Here is a 22,239-nt window from a genome sequence, read left to right as displayed (position 1 = left end):
TCCCATATTCTGAGACTGGAACTCTTGCCCCTCTTTACGGTTGACTGAGGTGAAGCTTCAATCTCTAGCTTGATGCTCCTGAGCCAGGGAAAGCTGCCAATAAGCCGAGGCTCACTCCAAGATCAGTACTGTCTGGGAATGTGTTAATATTCACAGAAGATCCCTTACAAGAGAGAGTTTGCATATTATTGCAACCAACACTGCTAGGTTTTATTAAGGAATTGCATAACTAAAATAGTCTGGAATTTACACTGCATTCTCTGTGATCAGCTGTGATTGTACGAAACAGCAGAGCGGGGTTCGATGGATTATATAGTCCATCCTGCTCCGATATTTTATGTTCTCACATTCTTAAATGGTGTTTTCATTGTACGTCATTCTGCAGCCTATTAATATTTCATTTGTCTCACACTTCATTTGCCTCCACTTTGCTATTTAAATATGTGCTTTGAAGGCAAAAATACACTGAAAGAAACCAGCACTTTGTGGTAATAAACGACTGCAGAGTGCTCCTCTTCACCTCTGTACTGCACAGAGTGAACTGTAACTGCTAATGGGGTTCAACTCACTGACACTTGTCAATGTAAATGTAAAACCACAGTAATAACTTTCACCTCGTGAATGGAGAATGTGGGCTACCCTAAAGCTGATTAAGGATTTGTATTAAAAGGTCCCATGATGTTGCTGCAACATATATATTGTCTGTTCCATCTTAACCCCAGTCCTGGTGTTTGCTTCAGATAGATTTCCACATTTGTACAGATTATCGTCCTAAAGACCTTAGATTAATACATAGAAACAGTCATAGAAAATAGAAGCAGGAGGTGGGCAATCAGCCCTTTGGGCCTGCTCCAGCATTCATTATGATCATGGCTGATCATCAAATTCAATACACTGATCCCTCCCCTTCTCTCCCTCTCCCCCCACAACCCATATCTCTTGATCACTTTAGGCCCTAGAGCTATATCTAATTCCTTCTTGAAATCACACAATGTTCTGGCCTCAGCTACTTTCTGTGCTAGTGAATTCCACCATCTAGGTGAAGACATTTCTCCTCACCTCAGTTCTCAAAGGTTTGTCCCCTTATCCTCAAACTATGACCCCCCGCCCCCAGTTCTGGACTCCTCCACCATTGGGAACATTCTTTCTGAATCTACCCTATCTAACCCTGTTCGAATTTTAGAAGTTTCTATGAAACCCCCTCTCACTCTTCTTAATCCCAGTGAATATAATCCTAACCAATTTAGTTTCCCCTCATATGACAGACTTGCCGTCCCAGGAATCAGCCTGGTATACCTTCGCTCTATGGCAAGGACATCCTTCCTCAGATAAGGACACCGAAACTGCACACAATCCTCTAGGTGTGGGCTCACCAACATCCTATACAACTGCAGCCAAACACCCCTATCCCTCTGCTCAAATCCCCTCTCGCCGTGAAGGCCAGCATACTATTTGCCTTCTTTGCTGCCTGCTGTACCTGCTAACAAAGTTAAAATTGTCTCAATGGGAAGTACATTTGAAATTCTTCATTGGACTAATTTAGCAAAAATGTTTACCGAATTCTTTTTAAATCAGGTTAACATCTCAAATTAGGCAAATCAACACAGTGCCACCTCTCGTGGACAAGTTTAAATCGTGACAGATTTCCTTGCAATTTTGTGCAAACGCACTTATGAGGAAAGAATATAGAATCATATGGCAAAGAGGGAGGCCATTCGGCCCATCATGCTTGATTGTTGAAGGAGCAATCGAATTAGTCTCATTATCCTGCTCTTTTCTGATTGGCCTGCAACATGCTGCCCTTGTTTTACCCAATTCCCATAGAATGATCAATAGAATACCTACAGTGCAGAACGGAGGCCATTTAACCCATTGAGTATGTACTGACTGAAAGAGCACCTTACCTAGCCCCTCCCCATGCGCCTGTTTGGGTAATAGTGAAGGGGAATTTAGCATGGCCAAGTTATAGAACCTAACCAGCACGTCTTTCAGACTGTGGGAGGAAACCCACGCAGATAAATGGGGGAACACGCAAACTCCACACAGACATTGACCCAAGCCGGGAATCGAACCCAGGTCCGTGGCGCTGTGAGGCAGCAGTGCTAACCACTGTGCCACCCGCTATCGTCACCCATCCAGGCAATGCATTCCTGATCTTAACAACTTGTGATGACAAAAAACAATTTTCATGTTGTATTCATAGATGTGTTTATATAATTTAAGAATATACTCAGCAGGAAATGGTGATAGTCAGTAAAAGACAGAGCGACTGTCACAAACACCCCCTTTGCGGAAGGATGTCTCTGATCACACATGAGTAGCTGATTCAAAGCAGAGAGCAGCTTCTGGTCACAGTGTGCTTTCCCCACCATTCTGTTTGCCAATTATTATTCTCGGGGGCTCCTGTAACTGGATGCAGAGAGAGGGAAAAATATGTATCCTTACATTAACTAGTGTTTGCATGTATCTCTTCTGTGCAAATGAGAGTTTAGAGCCAGCATTGAACTGCATGTTTATTCTGTGTAATATACATATCCTGACTTAGCACAGGTTGGTTTCAATCATTTGACGCTCCTCTGCTTCCCTTTGGATTGTAGATTCATATTTCCTACTTAATGTTTCATACCAGCCAGGCTTTATTTCCAGGAGAGATTTATTTATGTTTGAGGAGATGAGTTTCACATTAAAATAGAATTGTAACTAAATCTGGCAAAAGATCAAGAAGGTAGTGTGGATTCCAGACTATTTAAATCATGTAATTCCTTATGAAAACTGAGCAATGTTTGATGCAAGAGTATTCAAATTCATTCTTGTAAGGCACTTTGAGTGAACATTAACACATTCCCAGAGACCACATTGCTGTAATAAGAACCCAAGTCCCATTACACAGAGGATGGAATAATTGCTGTTCGCCGCATGGTATTCTCAGCCTTAGTTTTTGGAAAGTTTTGGAATTCCCTCTGCACAAACTGGGAATCTTCATATTCCACCAATTCAATGGAAATATTGTCCATTACCAGGGAATGCTGAAGAATTAGGAACAGCACTATTGGACTGTTGGGGGGAGGGGAGGAGGTTGGTGGGAGTGGTGGAGATGATTATAGTAGCAACCTAAAGATAACTATATATATAGTTGGATAACTATGTATATTTATATATAGTTGGATAACTATGTATATTTATATATAGTTGGATAACTATTTAGAAATATAGAAAAAAATTACAGCACAAGAGAAGACCATTAGGCCATTCAGCCCATTATGTGTGTGCCAGCTGAAAAAGAGCTATCTATCCTAATCTCACTTTTTATCTCTTGGTCCGTAACCCTGTAGATTACAGCACTTTGTTACATATCCAAATATCTGGTCAATATTTTTAGGCTCTATCTCCATCACCAGTTCTGGTAGTGAGTTCCAAACACCCTGGGTGAAAACATTTCTCCTCAACTCCCCTTTAACCCTCCAATCAATTACTCTACTTCTATGTCCCGAGTTATTGATCTCTCTGCTAATCTAAACAGTTCCTTCCTATCCATTTTATTGAGGCATCTCCTAATTTATACACATCAATTCAATCTCCCCTCATAAGAACATAATAAGAACATAAGAAATAGGAGCAGGAGTAGGCCATCTAGCCCTTCGAGCCTGCCCCGCCATTCAATAAGATCATGGCTGATTTGTCGTGGCTCAGTTCCACATTCCCGCCCTCTCCCCATAACCCTTAATCCCCTCTCTTATCAAAAACCCATCAACCCGCGTCTTAAAAATATTTAGCGAGGCAGCCTCCACCACCTCAACGGGCAGAGAATTCCAGAGATTCACTACCCTTTGAGTGAAGAAGTTCCTCCTCAACTCCGTTCTAAACCGCCCCCCCTTTATCTTGAGGCTGTGCCCCCTCGTCCTACTGTCCTTTCTGAGCGGGAAGAGTCTCTCCACCTCTATCCTATCCATCCCATTCAACATCTTATACGTCTCAATGAGATCTCCCCTCATTCTTCTAAACTCTAACGAGTACAAGCCTAGTTTATTCAGCCTCTCCTCATAGCTCAACCCCCTCAACTCCGGTATCAGCCTAGTAAACCTCCTCTGCACTCCCTCCAAGGCCAAAATATCCTTGCGTAAGTACGGTGACCAAAACTGCACACAGTACTCCAGCTGCGGCCTCACCAATGCCCTATACAGCCGCAGCAAGACCTCCCTACTTTTATATTCAATCCCCCTCGCTATGAAGGCCAGCATCCCATTAGCCTTCCTGACCACCTGCTGCACCTGCAGGCTGGGTTTTTGCGACTCATGAACAAGGACCCCCAGGTCCCTCTGCACCGTTGCCTGCTGCAGTTTTTCGCCACGTAAGAAATAGTCCTTCCTACCATTATCCTCCTCATCCTCCTCTGCTCCAATGAAAACAATCCCAGCATATTCAGCCTTGGTGAGAATTCTCCATTCCTGGCAATATCCTCTCCTCAGGATGGGATTGTTATGGCATGGGTAATGTGTGATCAGAATTGTATAGAGTATACTAGCTGTGGCCTAACTAGTGTTTTATACAGTTCTAGCAGAAACTTCCTGCTCTTCTGTTCTATGTCTCAGCCAATAAATGAAAGTTGCCATATGTCTTCTTGACCACTTTATTGACCAGTCCTGTCACTTCAGGGATCTGTGGATATTTGCGCCAAAGTCCCTCCATTCCTCCACATTTCTCCGGACCCCACCACGTGTTGTGTATTCCCTTATTTCGCTTGCTGTGCTAGAATGCATCACCTCACACTTCTCTGGATTGGATTCTGATCTGCCCCTTTTTTTGCCCACATGGCCAGTCTTTAAAATCTGCCAGCAGTCTCCAGCTTTCTTCCTCATTACCAACCACCCGGACTGATGCAAGGGAGCAAATCGGATGAAGGGTGCAAGAGGCCTCACAGAATGGGACATCTCGGAGGCTCTAGGATAGTCCAGCCACCTCCGTTGGTCTCTTCCAATCGGATTCATTCTTACCTCCCCGTGAGAAAAGATCAGAGATAGTGGTTGGATTTTCTGTGCCTCTCACCGTGTGTTTCACAGCTGTGAAGCCAGCACACCATAGGTTGGCTACAGGATCTTCTGGTTCTGCCACTGTCAACGGGGCTTCCCTTATATGCACCCTTTGCCGCCGGCGAGGGTTCACTGTCAGTTGAACTGAAAGATCTCACTGGCGGGAACGGCCAGAGAATTCCAGCCGGTTAGTTAGAAGGTGTAGGAGGTGTAACATGGACTCACCATCTCCTGCCCCAAATAACATTCAGCTCCAGTGATGTGGTAAGAGTAACATGAGATCAATATTGTCCAATCCAAAGCAAAGTTCTACCTCAGGGAAGTGGAGAGAGGTTTCTTTATCTGCATTTCCTGCGTTCTTGCTTGGATTCCTGGTGGTAATTAGTCTTACTGCCCAACATTGGATCCTGTTACTTTTCGGGAAGGTGTGAAATATCTTTCAGAACTTCCTTCCTGCCCTGTTGTTTATCAGGTAACACTATCCAATCACCGAGGCTTTGCTGCTTTCTCGGTAGTTAATAGTGTACCGCTGTGAATTAGTGATGTCTGGATTATATGTTGGTTCATTTGATATCATTTAGTTTCCCAACAGAATAATCAGAACAGTTGGGAATGTACACTCTTAGCTCCAGTGAATAAGCAAATGGCTATCAGGTCCTGTGTAGAGTCAGCTATCCAGACTCAGTAATGGTTGCCTTCCATTCCAAATTCAATTGGTCAGTGGGAAGAGAAAACCCAACATTCAGAGGTTGTTATTTCAACCCAGCTGGCTTTCCCATCCAACACACGGAAGATAGTGGGTAGGGGGTTTTACAGTGCCTGCCAGGGGGAGGGTCGAGGGGCACGTAAGATATGAGGAATGACCAGTCCACCAACTTCTTGGCCACTCCGAAGCTGTTCGACATAATAGGATGGGAGGGAGGGGATGTGATATCTGCCATATATAGATAAATCAGTAGGCATCAGTCGAGCATGTGTGCCATCTTCTGAGGGTGTCCTTTGCACAATGAAGATAGTAATCACCCAACCAACCTCCCCTCCTCCTCACCCACTAAGTGCTCAATTACTCCCCATCCCCAATATTCTCCACTCATGTTAGTCCAGGATCCATTGGAGCTTAAACTTGGGCATGCTTGCAATACTGGTAGTGCCCACTATAGGGCACTGTACAGCAACAGCTGCCAGCCAGTCTGATTGGCCAGCAGATCCTGAGAGCAGGAATTCATTGCAGCGAGAGATGGCATTATGTCTCAGACTTTCCTGCTGTTGCTGACTGCAGCATGTTATTATTGTGGAATACTAGTTTCCGACTGACTTGTTAGTGAACCAGATGGGTTATAACACAAACCATTTGGTGTCATAATCTCCATTACTGAGATTAACTTGTGTATTCCATCTTTTAGTAATTAATTTAAAAGCTTCAACAATACTGACTCTCTGACAGTGCAACACTCCCTCAGCACTGACCCTCTGACAGTGCGGCACTCCCTCAGCACTGACCCTCTGACAGTGCAACACTCCCTCAGCACTGACCCTCTGACCGTGCAACACTCCCTCAGCACTGACCCTCTGACAGTGCAACACTCCCTCAGCACTGACCCTCTGACAGTGCAACACTCCCTCAGTACTGACCCTCTGACAGTGCAACACTCCCTCAGCACTGACCCTCTGACAGTGCAACACTCCCTCAGTACTGACCCTCTGACAGTGCAACACTCCCTCAGCACTGACCCTCTGACAGTGCAACACTCCCTCAGTACTGACCCTCTGACAGTGCAGCACTCCCTCAGTACTGACTCTCTGAGAGTGCAGCATTCCCACTGACACCAGTGGCAAATGGGCTATTTTTTTAATCACTGTCAATAGCAGGGTGGCAGTGGCACGGTGGTATTTTCTCTGGATGAGCACTCCTGAGATCCAGAGAAAGATCTGGAGACCTGGCATCTAGTGGAATTTGAATTCAGTAAAATTCTGGAGTCAAAAGTTTAGTGATGAGCATTATGGATTGCCATAAAAATCCATCTGGGTCACTAATGTCCTTTAGGGAAGGAAATCTGCCATCCTTACCTGGTCTGAGCTACATGTGACTCCAGATGTCCTCCGAAGTGGAAGGCAGGTGGTGACGAGCCAGTGAATGATGCTCATGTGATTTCTTATCTAACAGTCCTTCAATAAATGAAACAGCATAGAAACACAGAGTGAACTGATTTCTACTCGTCACATTAACAACAGTTGGATAGCGGTTGTGAATTTCACTACATTTTGAATCTACACAGTTGACCTCAGGAATGTGGTGCGCAACAAGAAAATCAAGGTTAGACTCATTTCACCTACTTAGAGGGAAACACACAACCTCAATTAATGCTACTTGCTGTGGTATTTCAGAACAGAACACAACATGAGACAGCCAAGACCGTGGGTTTGAGCCCATTCCAGAGACTCAAGCGTAAAGTCGCCCCCCTCCCCCACCCCAGGCGGTATGAATAAGGTGGAATCTAGGATTTTAATGGTGTTTCAGGGATCTGTTGTGTCCAATCTGTTATAATTGGTGATAATGGCAAAGTCCGGGGACTTCTGCATTTAATATATCGTGCATTTAATCTTCCTTTCATCCCTACTTTTCCTGAAATGCAAAGCCACTGCAGTGATTTTCAGAAGATCTTATTTGTGATTTTTATCAACGACTTGGAGGAGGGGGCTGAAGGGCGGGTCAGTAACTTTGCTGATGACACCAAGATTGGTGGAGTAGTGGATGAGGTGGAGGGCTGTTCTAGGCTGCAAAGAGATATTGATGGGATGCAGAGCTGGGCCAAAAAGTGGCAGATGGCATTTAACCCTGATAAGTGTGAGGTGATTCATTTTGGTAGGACAAACTTGAATGCGGATTACAGGGTCAATGGCAGGGTTCTGAGGAATGTGGAGGAACAGAGAAATCTTGGGGTTCATATCCACAGACCTCTGAAAGTTACCACTCGAGTGGATAGAGCTGTGAAGAAGGCCTATGTGTGTTAGCGTTTATTAACAGGGAATTTGAGTTTAAGAGCCGTGGGGTTATGCTGCAACTGTGCAGGACCTTGGTGAGACCACATTCGGAATATTGTGTGCAGTTCTGGTCACCTCATTGTAAGAAGGGTGTGGAAGCATTGGAGAGAGTGCAAAGGAGATTTACCAGGATGCTGCCTGGTTTGGAGGATAGGTCTTATGGGGAAAGTTGAGGGTACTAGGGCTAGTACAGGATAACAAGTATCATATAGAACGTAGACTGGTTTCATGGGCAGCACGGTGGTGCAGTGATTAGCATTGCTACCTCACAGCGCCAGGGACCAGGTTTGGGTCACTGTCTGCGTGGAGTTTGTATATTTTCCCCATGTCTGCATGGATTTCCTCTGGGTGCTCCGGTTTCCTCCCACAGTTGGAAAGCCGTGCGGGTTAGGTGCATTGGCCATGCTAAATTCTCCCTCAGTGTACCCAAACAGGTGGCGACTATGGCATTTTTACAGTAAATTTGAAACTAATAAATAAACTTTACATAGAATCCCTAAGATGCAGAAGTGCCATTTGGCCCATTGAGTCTGCATGGACTCTCCCTGACAAAGCATCTTACCTCTACCCCGTGCCCTATCCCTGTAATCCCACACATTTAGCACGGCCAATCCACTAAACCTACACACAGTACAAACTCCACACAGACAGTCACCCAAGTCGGCATAGAATCCAGGTCCCTGGCTGTGTGAGGCAGCAGTGCTAACCACTGTGCCACCGTCCTTTAGTAAAAGCTAAACTGAATTGTCCCATTCAGGAACACAGGCCACTCAAGCACATCCAATATTCATTTAGATCACAGTCAATCTGTATCTTAGCTCTAGCTACCAACCTCGGTCCATTAACCCTAAGTAATCTTATCTCATAATTGTATCATATCTCCATTTTGAAATTTTCAGATGAACCCCCTGCCTCCCATCCCATCCCCCCCACTCTGGTCCTGGCCTCAGAAGCTTTTTTGGGAGAGCGTTCCAGATTCCGCTTCCCTTTGTGTGAGGAAATGCATCCTGACATTTCTCCTGAGTGGCCTGCTTCCAATTTGAAATTGAAGTGGATGGCTTCGCACTTCCCGTGTTTAGCACCATCTGTCAGAGTTTTCGGAATGGTTTTGTTTTCAAACAGAATTTCACTCCAGCTCCAAGGAGACCCATTAAACCTTTGATGGTTACGGAACATTCTTTTCTGGGACTCCAAATATTATTTGCGATCCTGTTTTCTATCTTTGAAAAGGCCTCGCTACAAAACAAGATCATGTTAATCCCTGCTGGTTACATCATTCATTTTCCATAATTACATGCAGCTTGTTCATGTGATCTCAGTACTTGAATTCAGATTGTTTTAAAGCTAATTACAGTGAGATGAAGATTAAGATGTCTCAAACGTCATAATGATTTTGTTCTGAAACATGTTACAACTCTAATATTCAGTTACAGCCTCGTGTTATTGCTGTTTGACCCAGGTTTTCAGTAATGCAATGTATCATTAAATATTCCCGCAATAGTGAATCATCCCTCACTGTAATTAAACATGTTGGTGATTAATGGCCAGCAGATGCTTGGAAAATACATAGGTGGTGACTCTCATTATAAAATGCACTTCCCAACACAACAAGAAACAGTTGCATTTACGAAGCGCCTTTCGTGACATCAGGACATTCCAGAGTGCTTCACAGCCACATTCTGAAGTTTGTGACTGTTGTAATGTAAGAAACATGGCAGCCAATTGTCCCACAGCAAACTCCCACAATAAGATAGGAACATTGGGCAGAAGTTGGCCATTCAGCCCATCAAGCCTGCTCCATCATTCAACCAGATCATGACAGGTCATCTATCTCAATGCACTACCTCCTACACTATCACCATATCCCTTGATACCATGGGAACCAGAAGTCTACCAATCTCTATCTTGAACATTGCTTCTCGGCCTTTTGGCTAAGATCAGGTGTAGTATTGACATTCTGTGTTTGGTTGAAATCATTACATTTACATTTACAGGTTACATTTTAGCTTCATTTGAAGCAATTTTTAAAAGTGGCATCTCGGCCTTTTGGCTGAGATGCAAATGAGATCAAGCCTTGGAGGAGGAGCAATGCCTACTCCAATCAGCTTGGATCATGTAGATCAAGCCCAAGACAGGAGGTGAGAGCTCTGTCTTGTCAGCTTGGATTGGGAATGTCTCAACTTGTTGACACTCTGAATTGGATTTCGTTTGATTGAATTGGAATAAAAACAAAAAAAAAGCTCAATGATGGAGCTTTCATAGTTTTCGGGGATAGAGAATTCCAAAGGTTCACCACACTCTGAATGAAGAAATTCCTCCTCATCTCAGTTTTAAATGGCCTGCCCTACACTCTGACATTGTGACCCAGGTTCTAGCCGGGAGAAACATCCTCTCCATATCTATCCTGCTGCACTCTGAGATTTTATCAGTTTCAATGGGATTACCTTTCATTGTTCGATAGGCTGGAAAATAACGATGCAGATAATCCGTATTTCTTTGCAATCCTGTTTAAGGAAAAATACTGACCAGTTCACCAGTTGGACACCCCCTTTCTCTTTTTCAAAATAGCTCTGTTGGATCTTTTCCATTTGCCTTGGAGGGCAGCTGTGGGTTTAAGTTTGAACTCTTATCCAAAAGATAGTAGTAGTGCATGCTGCACTGCACTGGGATTATCAACCTGGCTTACAGTTTCAAATCCTTGGTATTAACATTGACTCCACACCCTGTTGCATTAGAGATGAGAATGCTCCCAATGTGCGCCACAGTCGATCGATTGTTAGCAAACTGGTTTTGTCTGTTAACAGGAACTGTTCAAAACATGGAATGAAGGGCCCTGGGACAAGTGTGTGTCCATAGTTCAATGCTGTGTTCAGTAACACAACCTGTACGCTACCAGAGTCCTGTGTACGTACACAGCTCATTACAAACACTCATTTTTTTTTGTAAAGCCATGGTAGGAACAGAAGGAATTCATTTAGCCTGATTGAACTGTTCCAGTATTCAATTAAACCATGGTAGATCAGTAATCAAACTCCGTACATCAACCTTTACCCCCATATCCCAGAGCACCTTTGATCAACAAAAATCAATCAGTCTCAGATTTAAAATGAACAATTGATCTCACATCAGTTGCCATCTTTATTTAGAATTGTTCCCTAATTTAGTTCCTGAAAGATTTGGCACAATTTGGTTGAACTTCCCAAGCAAAGGGAACAGTTTCCTCAATCTAACAGATCTATCTGTTCTGCTTTATGTCTTGGATATATATATATGTATGTATAAACCTTTGATCAAATCAGCCTTTACCCTTCTAACTTTCAGAGAACAGAACTCTAGTCTCTGTGATTTCCCTTTATAATTTACAAAACTATGAGAGGCATGGATAGAACAGACAGTCAGAATCTTTTTCCTTGGGTAGAAGTGTCAATTACTAGGAGACATAGTTTTTAATTTATTTATTATTGTCACAAGTTGGTTTTCATTAACACTGTAGTGCAGTCACTGTGAAAATCCCCTTGTCGCCACACTCTGTGCCTGTTTGGGTACACTGAGGGAGAATTTAGCATGGTCAATGCACCTAACCAGGATGTCTTTTGGACTGTGGGAGGAAACTGGAGTATCCGAGGAAATCCACACGGGCACATGGGGAGAACAAGCAAACTCCGCATAGATAGTGGCCCAAGCCGGGAATTGAACCTGGGCCCATGTCACTGTGAGGCAGCAGTGCTAACCATTGTGCCACCATGCCATCTTAAGCATAGGTTTAAGGTAAAAGGGGGAGAGTTTAAAGGAGATGTGACAGGCACATTTTTTTTACACAGAGGGTGCCTGGAATGCACTGCCAGATGAGCTGATGGAAGCAGATAAACAGCAACATTTAAGATGCATTGTTACACATTCATGAATAGGCCAGGAATAGAGGATACGGATCGTATCTTTAATTTGGAAAGGTGTGTTGGTGCAGGCCTGATGGGCCTTTGCTATACTGTTCTTTGTTCTTAATCCTTGGCATCCTGATATCATTCTGGTGAATCAAAGCTGCCAAAAATCTATCCAAAGATTTTTGATTTGATTTGATTTATTATTGTCACACGTATTAACATAGTGAAAAGTATTGTTTTTGTGCACTACACAGACAAAACATTACGTTCATTGAGAAGGAAGCGAGAGTGCAAAATGTAGTGTTACAGTCATAGCTAGGGTGTAGAGAAGGATTAGTTTAGTGCAAGGTAAGTCCATTCAAAGTCTGACAGCAGCAGGGAAGAAGCTGTTCTTGAGTTGGTTGGCATGTGACCTCAGACTTTTGTATCTTTTTCCCAAAAAGTTGGAAGAGAGAATGTCTGGGGCGTGTGGCTTTCTTAATTATGCTGGCTGCTTTGCCGTGGTAGCGGGAAGTGTAAACAGAGTCAATGAATAGGAGGCTAGTTTGCGTGATGTATTGGGCTACATTCACAACCTTTTGTTATTCCTTCTGGCCTTGGGCAGAGCAGGAGCCATAACAAGCTATGATACAACCAGAAAGAATGCTTTCTATGGTGCATCTGTAAAAGTTGGTGAGAGTTGTAGCTGACATGCCAAATTTCCTTAGTCTTCTGAGAAAGTAGAATGTGGTGCCTGGAAGTGAAGACTGTGGCCATGATTTTCCAGTCCCCGCTCCCCCAACATGGTCTGCTTACTGGTGGCACACGCTGCTCCAAAGTCGATGGTATTTTGTATAGTTTTCCTGCCCCATCGTTAGGGAACTCAGTGATCTTCCAGTCCCACTGCTGCCAACATGGTTTCCCATTGTTTGTACCCTCCACTGTTGGCAGGACTGGAGGACCTAACTGAGCAGAATAGACCAGAAAATTCTGCCCTATTCCAGAGTAATAAACTCATCTGTTGAATTCTGTGCAGTAAGAATAACGATTGAGAAAGAACTTGTGATATAGAAAACTGGGTTCCTGTGCATGTGGAAAGTGTTGGCAGAGGTTTGGGTCTAATCTCAGTCCTAAATGTCTTCCCGTATCCTCAGAACCCTTGTTCTAGAGCCCCCACCCCCACCCCCTCCCCAGCCAGAGAAAACAACAACCCTACATTGTCTACCCAGCCCTTTCAGAATTTTATATGTTTCAATGAACCTGTGAAAGGAAATAGACATCAAAGTTGGCAGAGATTTGGGTCTGTGAAAAAGTTGGTTAAATTTCCTCTTGGCGAAACCTGAAATTCCAGTCACTGAACCTTCATTTCTGCAGCTTAATCCATTTAATATAAATACACGATAGAATGGATAATCCAACTGTAACTCTTCGAATGAACTTCCATACCCAGTAATTTAGTCATTACAGAAATGTACTTAAGTTATTATCTCTGCTGTCAAGAAGCTGATGTGGTGTAAAGCGTTCACAAATCATTAAATCCAACAGTAAATGTAATGCAGCGCGCTCACCAGAATGTAGCAAACGCTTCAACTTCAAAGCTTGTTGGGTTTGACACAGATAACTGCATCACTTTCCTGCTGGAGTCCTCGCCACTACTCCTTGCTGCAATGAGGGTTACAGGTTCTGCATTGGCTCCCATCTCAATTATTTGAGATGGCAGGATTGTCGTAGGAGAAGAGATTGGGTCAACTGGGCCTGTAATCACTGGAGTTTAGAAGAGTGAGAGAGGATCCAATTGAAAGGTATAAAATTCTGACAGGGTTGGACAGACTGGGTGCAGGGATGTTGTTTCCTCTCGCTGGGAGAGGGTCTAGAACAAGGGGTCACAGTTTCAGGATACGGTGTAGGCCATTTAGGACTGAGATGAGGAGAAATTTCTTCACCCAGAGCTTGGTGGACCTGTGGCATTCTCTACCATAATAAGAAAATAAGAACATAAGAAATAGGAGCAGGAGTAGGCCATCTAGCCCTTTGAGCCTGCCCCGCCATTCAATAAGATCATGGCTGATCTGAAGTGGCTCAGTTCCACTTTACCGCTTTCTCCCCATAACTCTTAATTCCCTTGTCTACCAAAAGCCTATCTACCCGTGTCTTAAATATATTTAGCGAGGTAGCCTCCACCACATCAACGGGCAGAGAGTTCCAGAAATTCACCACCCTTTGAGTGAAGAAGTTCCTCGTCAACTCCGATCTAAACTGCCCCCCCCTTATCTTGAGGCTGTGCCCTCTAGTCCTGTTGTCCTTTCTGAGCAGGAAGAATCTCTCTACCTCTACCCTATCCATCCCTTTCATTATCTTATACGTCTCTATATGGTCCCCCCTCATCCTTCTAAACGCCAACGAAATCCAAGTCACTAAACATATTTAAGAGAGAACTAGATTTCTCAACACTAGAGGCATCAAGGGGTATGTGGAGAAAGTGTGAGTATGGCATTGAGATAGAGGTTCATTGCGAATGCTGGAGCAGGCTCGAAGGGCAGAATGGCCATCTCCTGCTCCTATTTTCTATGTTGGTTTGACTGGGTGGGGTTTGCGTCTGGTTCCACCTATTAATGCTAGTGATACTAATGGAGTAAAATAGTGTTATTGGTGATTAACCCTAAACCTCCTGGCCCCTCAGCACCTTAGGCAGGATCTCGTTCATCCTGAAACCATAAAATCCCACCCGAGGTCAACTTCTCCATGGTCCACCTCTCACCTGCTCCACTTCCCCGTGGTGGGTGGGACAGTAAAATTCCAGCCTTTGAGTCTGAATTAAAGCCTTTCATTAGAACGATAAAACCAGTTAGCTGGGAGGTGCTTCTTTCTTGCTGAAATGTTAACCTGCACAAGGAAAATGCAACTTTAAGTTTATTTATTATTGTCACAAATAGCCTTACATTAACATTGCAATAAAGTTACTGAGAAAATCCCTTAGTTGCCACACTCCGGCATCTGTTCAGGTACACTGAGGGAGAATTTAGCACGGCCAGTGCACCTAACCAGTAGATCTTTTGGACTGTGAAAGAAAACCGGAGCATCCGGAGGAAACCTACGCATACCTGGGAGGCTGCATGCAGCCTCCATGCAGGCAATGATCCAAGCTGGGAGTCGAAGACAGGTCCTGGTGCTGTGAGGCAGCAGTGCTAACCACTGTGTCACCCACACAGATGGGAATAATGTCTGCAATCCTCCATTTCCACCTGTGTTCTCTCTCATTGCTTTCTCATTCTCTCATCTTCCTCACTGTTTCCATTCTCTCTCCATTTCCCCTTGCCTTATGCTTCATCCTTTCTCTCCCTGTGCACACTCAACTCTTCAATTTTCTCTGTGTCAGTCTCTTTTCCTTTTTGTCTGTCATGTCACCTCTTCCTTTTTCGCTTTCTGTGCCTCTCTGCACATATCGGAAGAGCCATGATGTGGCGATGCCAGCATTGGACTGGGGTGGGCACAGTAAGAAATCTTACAACATCAGGTTAAAATCCAACACTTGTATTTGGTATCATAAGCTTTCGGAGCGCTGCTCCTTCATCAGGTGAGTGGAACCTGCTGGAGACAGAGGCACAGTGAGTAGAGCAACCAGGGAGATGGAAGAATTGGTCATCAACAACTGACTATCGGATGCAGGAGCAGCATTCCGAAAGCTCGTCCTACCAAATAAACCTGCTGGACTTTAACCTGGTGTTGTGAGATTTCTTACCATGTTAGAAAAAAACATTTGAAAAGAGAAATTCACAGGGATATTGGGACAGAGTGATGGAGTGGGGTTAATTAGATAGCTCTTTCAAAGAGCTGACATGAACAATGGTTCTATTTGATATTGCACTCACTGTGACCTGAATAGATCCTGCTTTATATATTCACCCTTTATAAAAATCACACCAACTTGTTTCTACTCCTCCTCAGAGTCACCAAAATCTTTGGGTGTGGAGGAGTTACCTTTCAATGAGTCTCTGTCTACCTGGTGTCAACCACAACCTCACGGCTCGCTCTCTGCCCTCGGAGTCTGAATGCTGTGAGTTTGTTTCATTCCAATGATTCAAACACAAAACCCAGGCTTGCCTGTACAAATCAGCACTGCGAGAGTGCTGAACCATCAGACTTTGATTTGATTTATTATTGACACATGTATTAAAATGCAGTGAAAAATATTGTTTCTTGCGCACTACACAGAGAAGGAATTCTCTATTCACAGAGAAGGAAAGGAGAGAGTGCAGAATGTAGTATTACAGTCATAGCTAGGGTGTAGAGAAAGATCAATTCAATGCAAGGTAGGTCTATTCAAAAGTCTGAGGGCAGCAGGGAAGAACCTGTACTTGAGTTGGTTGGTACATTTTTTCAGGCTTTTGTATCTTTTGCCCGAAGGAAGAAGGTGGAAGAGAGAATGTTCGGGGTGCGGGGGTCCTTGATTATGCTGGCTGCTTTGCCGAGGCAGCAGGAAGTGTAGACAGAATCAGTGGATGGGAGGCTGGTTTGTGTGATGGATTGGGCGACGTTCAAAAGCTTTTGTAGTTTCTTGCAGTCTTGGGCAGAGCAGGAGCCATACCAAGCTGTGACACAACCAGAAAGAATGCTTTCTAATGTGTATCTGTAAAAGTTGGTGAGAATCGTAGCTGACATGCCAAATTTCCTTAGTCTTCTGAGAAAGTAGAGGCATTGATGAATGAAGACGGGCAGTGCAGGGTATGCTGCCCTTCTGATGAGACATTAAACCAAGTCTACCTTCTGCCCTTCAGCTGAGCAAAGGCTATTTCATGGCGACTCTGCCAAGAAGAGCAGAGTTCACCCCAGCCTTCTGGGCAGTGTTTATTCCTCTGTCAGCACTATTCACAAACTCTGGCCATTACCATGTTGCTGTTTGTGGGTTATTGCTGTGCGCCAGTTTGGCAGCTGTGCTTCAGAACTAGAGAATCCCGACAGTGCAGAAAGAGGCCATTCAGCCCATCGAGTCTGCAGCAACTCTCCGAAAGAGCATCAATCCTGGTATGGTCACATGACCTCTTCTATTTTACCCTAAATTAGTGTCGCAGTCCCAAACCGGAACAATCTGATAAACCTCACAATTGTAACAACAGAGATCAGCTTTTTATTTGTAGATTTTTCTTCAGGAACTAAATTTTAATTCTGGGAGATGGTGGGGTTGAACTTACAATCTCTTACTTACTAGTTGGTGAGACAATGGGCCAGATTTTGCAGTTGGCAGTGTCTGAATGATGCCAGCTGCGTATTACACACACATGTCCACAGAACCTCAATACGATCTTTACCCTGGGACTGGCTGCGAATGGAGCAGTGTAGTGCACCCTGCTGGAGACAGAGGCACAGTGAATAGAACAACCAGGGAGAAGGAAGAATTGGCCATCAACAACTCAGAACCTGAATGTGGGAGTTGGGTTATTAAATTCAGTGCCAATCCGGTACGGAAAGTGAAATAAAAGGAGGGAAAGGTAACTACAACTAAAGGAGAAAGAGGAAAGGCACACAAAGGGAACACTTAAAAAAGCTTTTCTAAATCTCCAATAAGAATAATAACAATCAGGAAAAGCTGAAGGAATTGGACAGATTTGTAATTGGTAATGGGTTGAAGGGTCATGGGGAGAAGGCAGGAAAATGGGGATGAGGAGCATATCAGCCATGATTGAATGATGGAGCAGACTTGATGGGCTGAATGGCCTAATTCTGCTCCTGTATCTTATGGACTTATGAATGAGTCTCCAAGTTTGTTGAAGTTAATTTTCAGAACTTGCTCTGCGATAGTCGAGATTTATTAGACCATTAAATATTCACTTTCTCTTAACGGCACCAGCTGTGGCCTATTCTGTTCTGTTGGTATGCATCTGGTTGGTAAATATCAGATTTTCACAAGCGTTCATGTGCTTGAATGCTGAGCATTGGTGAGATTACCGGTGCTGCGAAGCTGTTGGAGGAACACAGTAACTTTTTGATTGGTGTGTTTGACTGTGCAGATCCCACACATTACTGATGTACACCTCAATAACACTCAGCACTGATCCTTATCCCTATCACAAAACCCCGGCCAATGTCACGTTTGAACTGGACAAGTTCCTGACCAAGGATAAGTTTCTGTAAAAACTGGAATGAGAATCTACTATATTTGCCGCTGAGGAAAGTCTAACACTGCGGAAAATCTGTGACAGAATGAGGGATGGTGCAGAATTTTCTTTCTGTGTTGATAGTTTCCTTTGCAGTGTTATGATACAACACAGTTGCATGCACTGGTCATTGCAATACAAACAACAATTGCAAACTCCGCAATGTCACTTCTGAATGGAATTTCTTCAGAAATCAAACATCCCTTTGCATTCAGAACTCCATGTGGTAATTCAGAGCAATCCTTGGACTTTGCTGCCATCTGCTGGTTTTAATAATCTGTTCAGCAAGTGCCCAGGGTCTGTGAACAGGGTCACAGAATCCGACAGCACAGAGGCCATCTGATTTTCTGCCTGTGTCGAGACTTTGAAAGAGCTATTGATTTAGTCAAACCAACCAAGCAAAACTTTCCTCTTCAAATATCTCTCCTTTGAAAATTCATATTGAAATTGTTTCAACTGATCTTCAGGGAGTTTGTAATGACTCGATACACAAAAAGGCTGGCAGAAGTTTGAAACTTTCTTACACAGATGGTGACTTACGCTAGATCAGTTCGTTTTACATGGGACTTTGGTAGTTTTTTTTGCTAACAAGTTTTTAAAGTTGTGTGGAGCTAGATGGTTCTGTGGAGTTAGGAGATGAATTAGCCATGATCTCACTGGATGGTAGAACATGGATGATGGGCTGAATGGCCTCCTTTTTCCCATCTCACTGCAAAAAAAAGGGTCTTTATCAATGTTTCTGGCCACGCATGTTAGGGGGAAACCCTGTCACTCATTTTGATTGTCTTTTTTCTCAGGGATACCATGCACTGAAATTCCAGTCAATCGCAAAAACCATGAGACCATAAGACATAGGAGCAAAATTAGGCCATTCAGCCCATTGAGTCTGCTCCACCATTCTATCATGGCTGATATTTTTCTCATCCCCATTCTTCTGCCTTTTCCCCATAACCATTGATCCCCTTATTAATCAAGAACCTATCTGCCTCTGTCTTAAAGACACTAAATAACCTGGCATCCACAGCCTTCTGCGGCAAAGAGTTCCACAGATTCACCACTCTCTGGCTCAAGAAATTCCCCCTCATCTCTGTTTTAAAAGATCGCCTCTTTAGCCTGAGGCTGTGCCCTCTGGTTCTAGTTTTTCCTACTAGTGCAAACATCCTCTTCACGTCCACTCTATCCAGGCCTCCCAGTATCCTGTTAGTTTCAATAAGATCCCCCCCTCGTCCTTCTAAACTCCAATGAGTACAGATCCAGTGTCCTCAACCGTTCCTCATACGACAAGCTCTTCATTCCAGAGATCATTCTTGTGAACCTCCTCTGGACCCTTTCCAAGGCCAGCACATCCTTCCTTAGATGTGGGGCCCAAAACTGCTCACAGTACTCCAAATGGGTTTGAGCAGAGCCATATACAACCTCAGAAGTACATCCCTGCTCTTGTATTCTAACCTTCTTAACATGAATGCTAACATTGCATCCTAACTGCTTGCACGTTAACCTTAAGAGAATCTTTAACGATGATTCCCGAGTCCCTTTGTGTTTCTGATTCCTTAAGCATTTTGCCATTTCAGAAATAGTCTATGCCTTCATCCCTCCTTCCAAAGTGCACAACCTCACACTTTTCCAAATTGAATTCCAACTGCCACTTCTTTGCCCACAGTTACCTATCCAAGTCCTTCTGCAGCCCCTGCTGCTTCCTCGATACTACCTGTCCCTCTACATATCTTTGTAGTTCATGGTCCTTCCAGGGGAACAAGAATTTTCTTTTTTACTCACAGGGGAAAACTGCACTTGTTTTATCAAAACCTGAGTCCATCTCAAAGCTCCTTGGAATCAGTGAAGTGCTTTTTATGGTTTTTTCTGAATATATGTAAATGCAGAAACACCCAATGAAGAGATTAATGGGGTGAATTCATGTGACGTTCCTGATGTTGGTAAGGACCACCCTTTTTGTGAGGATACTGGGGAGGGGGGGGGTCCTTTTCTTCAACTGCTGAGATTTTATGCAACATTCTCTGTAAAAAAAACTGTGTCGGACGAATACATGTCATCAAACTGCACATCCAACAATGCAGCCCTCACTCTGTCCTGCACTGGAATGACAGAGGTTGAGGGGTGACCTGATAGGGTTTACAAGATTACGATTGACATGAACAGAGTGGATAGTCAGATGCCCTTTCCTATGGTAGAAAAGTCGGGTACTAGGGGACATAGGTTTCAGGTGCATGGGGAAAAGTTTAGAGGAGATATTCAAGACAAGTTTTGTTTTACAAAGAGGGCGGTGAATGTCTGGAATGTGTTGCCCAGGAAGGTGGTGGGAGCAGATATGATAGCGGCATTTAAGGGGCAACTAGATGAATACATGAATAGGATGGAAATGGAAGGATGCGGACTCCATAAGTGCATACATTTTTAGTTTGGGTAGACATCGTGATTGGCACAGGCTTGGAGGGCCAAAGGGGCTGTTCCTAGATTAATTCTTTGATTACAGCAACTAGGGATGGGCAATAAATGCTGGCCAGCGAGCGAAGACCATGTCCCATGAATGAATAAAAACCTGAAACCCAAAACTTGCTGATCAAGTCCTAATTCTGGCCCAACATGTATTCATGCGTTACACTGCTCGATGTCTGAGATAGGCAGGGCTGTAGCATTAAGAACAAAGAAAAGTACAGCACAGGAACAGGCCCTTCAGCCCTCCAAGCCTGCACTGATCATAATGCTCTAACTAAACGGAAAAACAAACCCTTCTGCCCTTACTCAGACCGTATCCCTCTGTTCCATCCCTAGTCATGTACCCATCCAGATGCCTCTTAAATGTTGCTAATGTGTCTGCTTCTACCATCATCTCAAGCACCCATCACACTCTGCGTGAAAAGCTTCCCCAGCACATCTCCCTTAATCTTTTGTCTTTCACCTTGAACCTGTGCCCGCTGGTAACTGACACTTCCACCCTGGGAAAAAGCCTCTGACTATCCCACCCTGTCTATGCCTCTCATAATATTGGAGACCTCCATCAGGTCTTGCCTCAGCATTCATCTTTCCAGTGAAAACAATCCTAATTTATTCAACCACCCCTCAGAACTAAACCTCTTGAGACCAGGCAGCATCCTGGTGAACCTTCTTTGCATTTCCTGGATTATCTCTGCTTCTTTCCTTAAACTAGGGAACAACATTGGCTATTCTCCAGACCTCTGGAACCTTGCCCGTGCTCAAAGAAACTGTGAAGATATCTGTTAAAGCCCCAGCTATTTCTCCCCTTGCTTTCCGCAGTAACCTGGGATAGATCCCATCTCACCCGAGGGTCTTGTCTACCTTAATGCAATTTACGATACCCAACACTCTGTTCTTTAATATACTGACACTCTCCACACCTATTCCTGACCTCAACATCTGTCATTTTCTTCTTCTTGGTGAATTCTGATATAAGGTACTCATTAACGATCTCACCCATTTCCTGTGGCTCCACGCATAACTTTCCCCCATTGTCCTTGAGTGGATCTACTCTTTCTCTTGCTCCGAATATATGCATAAAAAGCCTTGGGATTCTCCATAACCCTATTAGCTAAAGACAGTTCATGGCCCCTCTTGGTCCTCCTAATTCCACATTTATGTTCTTTCCTCCTTTCTCTATATTCCTTAAGGACTTCACTGGTTTTTAGTTGACTCGGCGTATTGTAGATCATAAGATCATAGAATCGCACAATGCAGGAGGAGGCAATTCAGCCATCCAGTCTGGACTGACACTCTGATGAGGCATCTTACCCCGTCTCTGTTCTAGTAACCCCTTGTATTTATCCCAAAATCTGCCCATCTTTGGACACTAAGGGGCGATTTAGCATGGCCAATCCACTTAAACTTTGGACTGTGAGAGGAAACTGGAGCAGTCAAAGGAAATCCACGCAGAACTGGCGAGAAGGTGCAAAGCCCACACAGACAGTGAGCCAAGGCCAGAATTGAACCCAGGTCCCTGGTGCTGTGAGGCAGCAGTGCTAACCATTGTGCCACCCATAATCACCCATAATGCCCATGTTTTAAAATTAGCCTAATTTCTTCATTAAAATTGGAAAAAAAAGAAACAATTTAAATAGATGTGATGACAGAGTGAAAATTTCCAAAAGTTTAGCTTCTAACTTTCTTGCTTATTGCTAATAAATC

At 43.9% G+C, this 22,239-nt stretch overlaps 1 protein-coding gene and 1 pseudogene across 3 annotated transcripts in view; both read left to right on the top strand.

Annotated features, from left to right (window-relative positions):
* The window catches only part of fgf13a (fibroblast growth factor 13a), a 494,238-nt gene that overhangs the window by 268,375 nt on the left and 203,624 nt on the right, over nucleotides 1-22,239 (top strand). The window lies entirely within an intron of this gene.
* On the top strand, nucleotides 9,981-10,137 carry LOC145342790 (U2 spliceosomal RNA; annotated as a pseudogene).

Source organism: Carcharhinus amblyrhynchos, chromosome 4 (genome assembly GCF_965287045.1).
Source record: "Carcharhinus amblyrhynchos chromosome 4, sCarAmb.v2.hapA, whole genome shotgun sequence".
NCBI classification, from domain to species: domain Eukaryota; kingdom Metazoa; phylum Chordata; class Chondrichthyes; order Carcharhiniformes; family Carcharhinidae; genus Carcharhinus; species Carcharhinus amblyrhynchos.
Note: the sequence above shows the minus strand (reverse complement) of the source record. Positions and strands in the feature narration are given on the sequence as shown.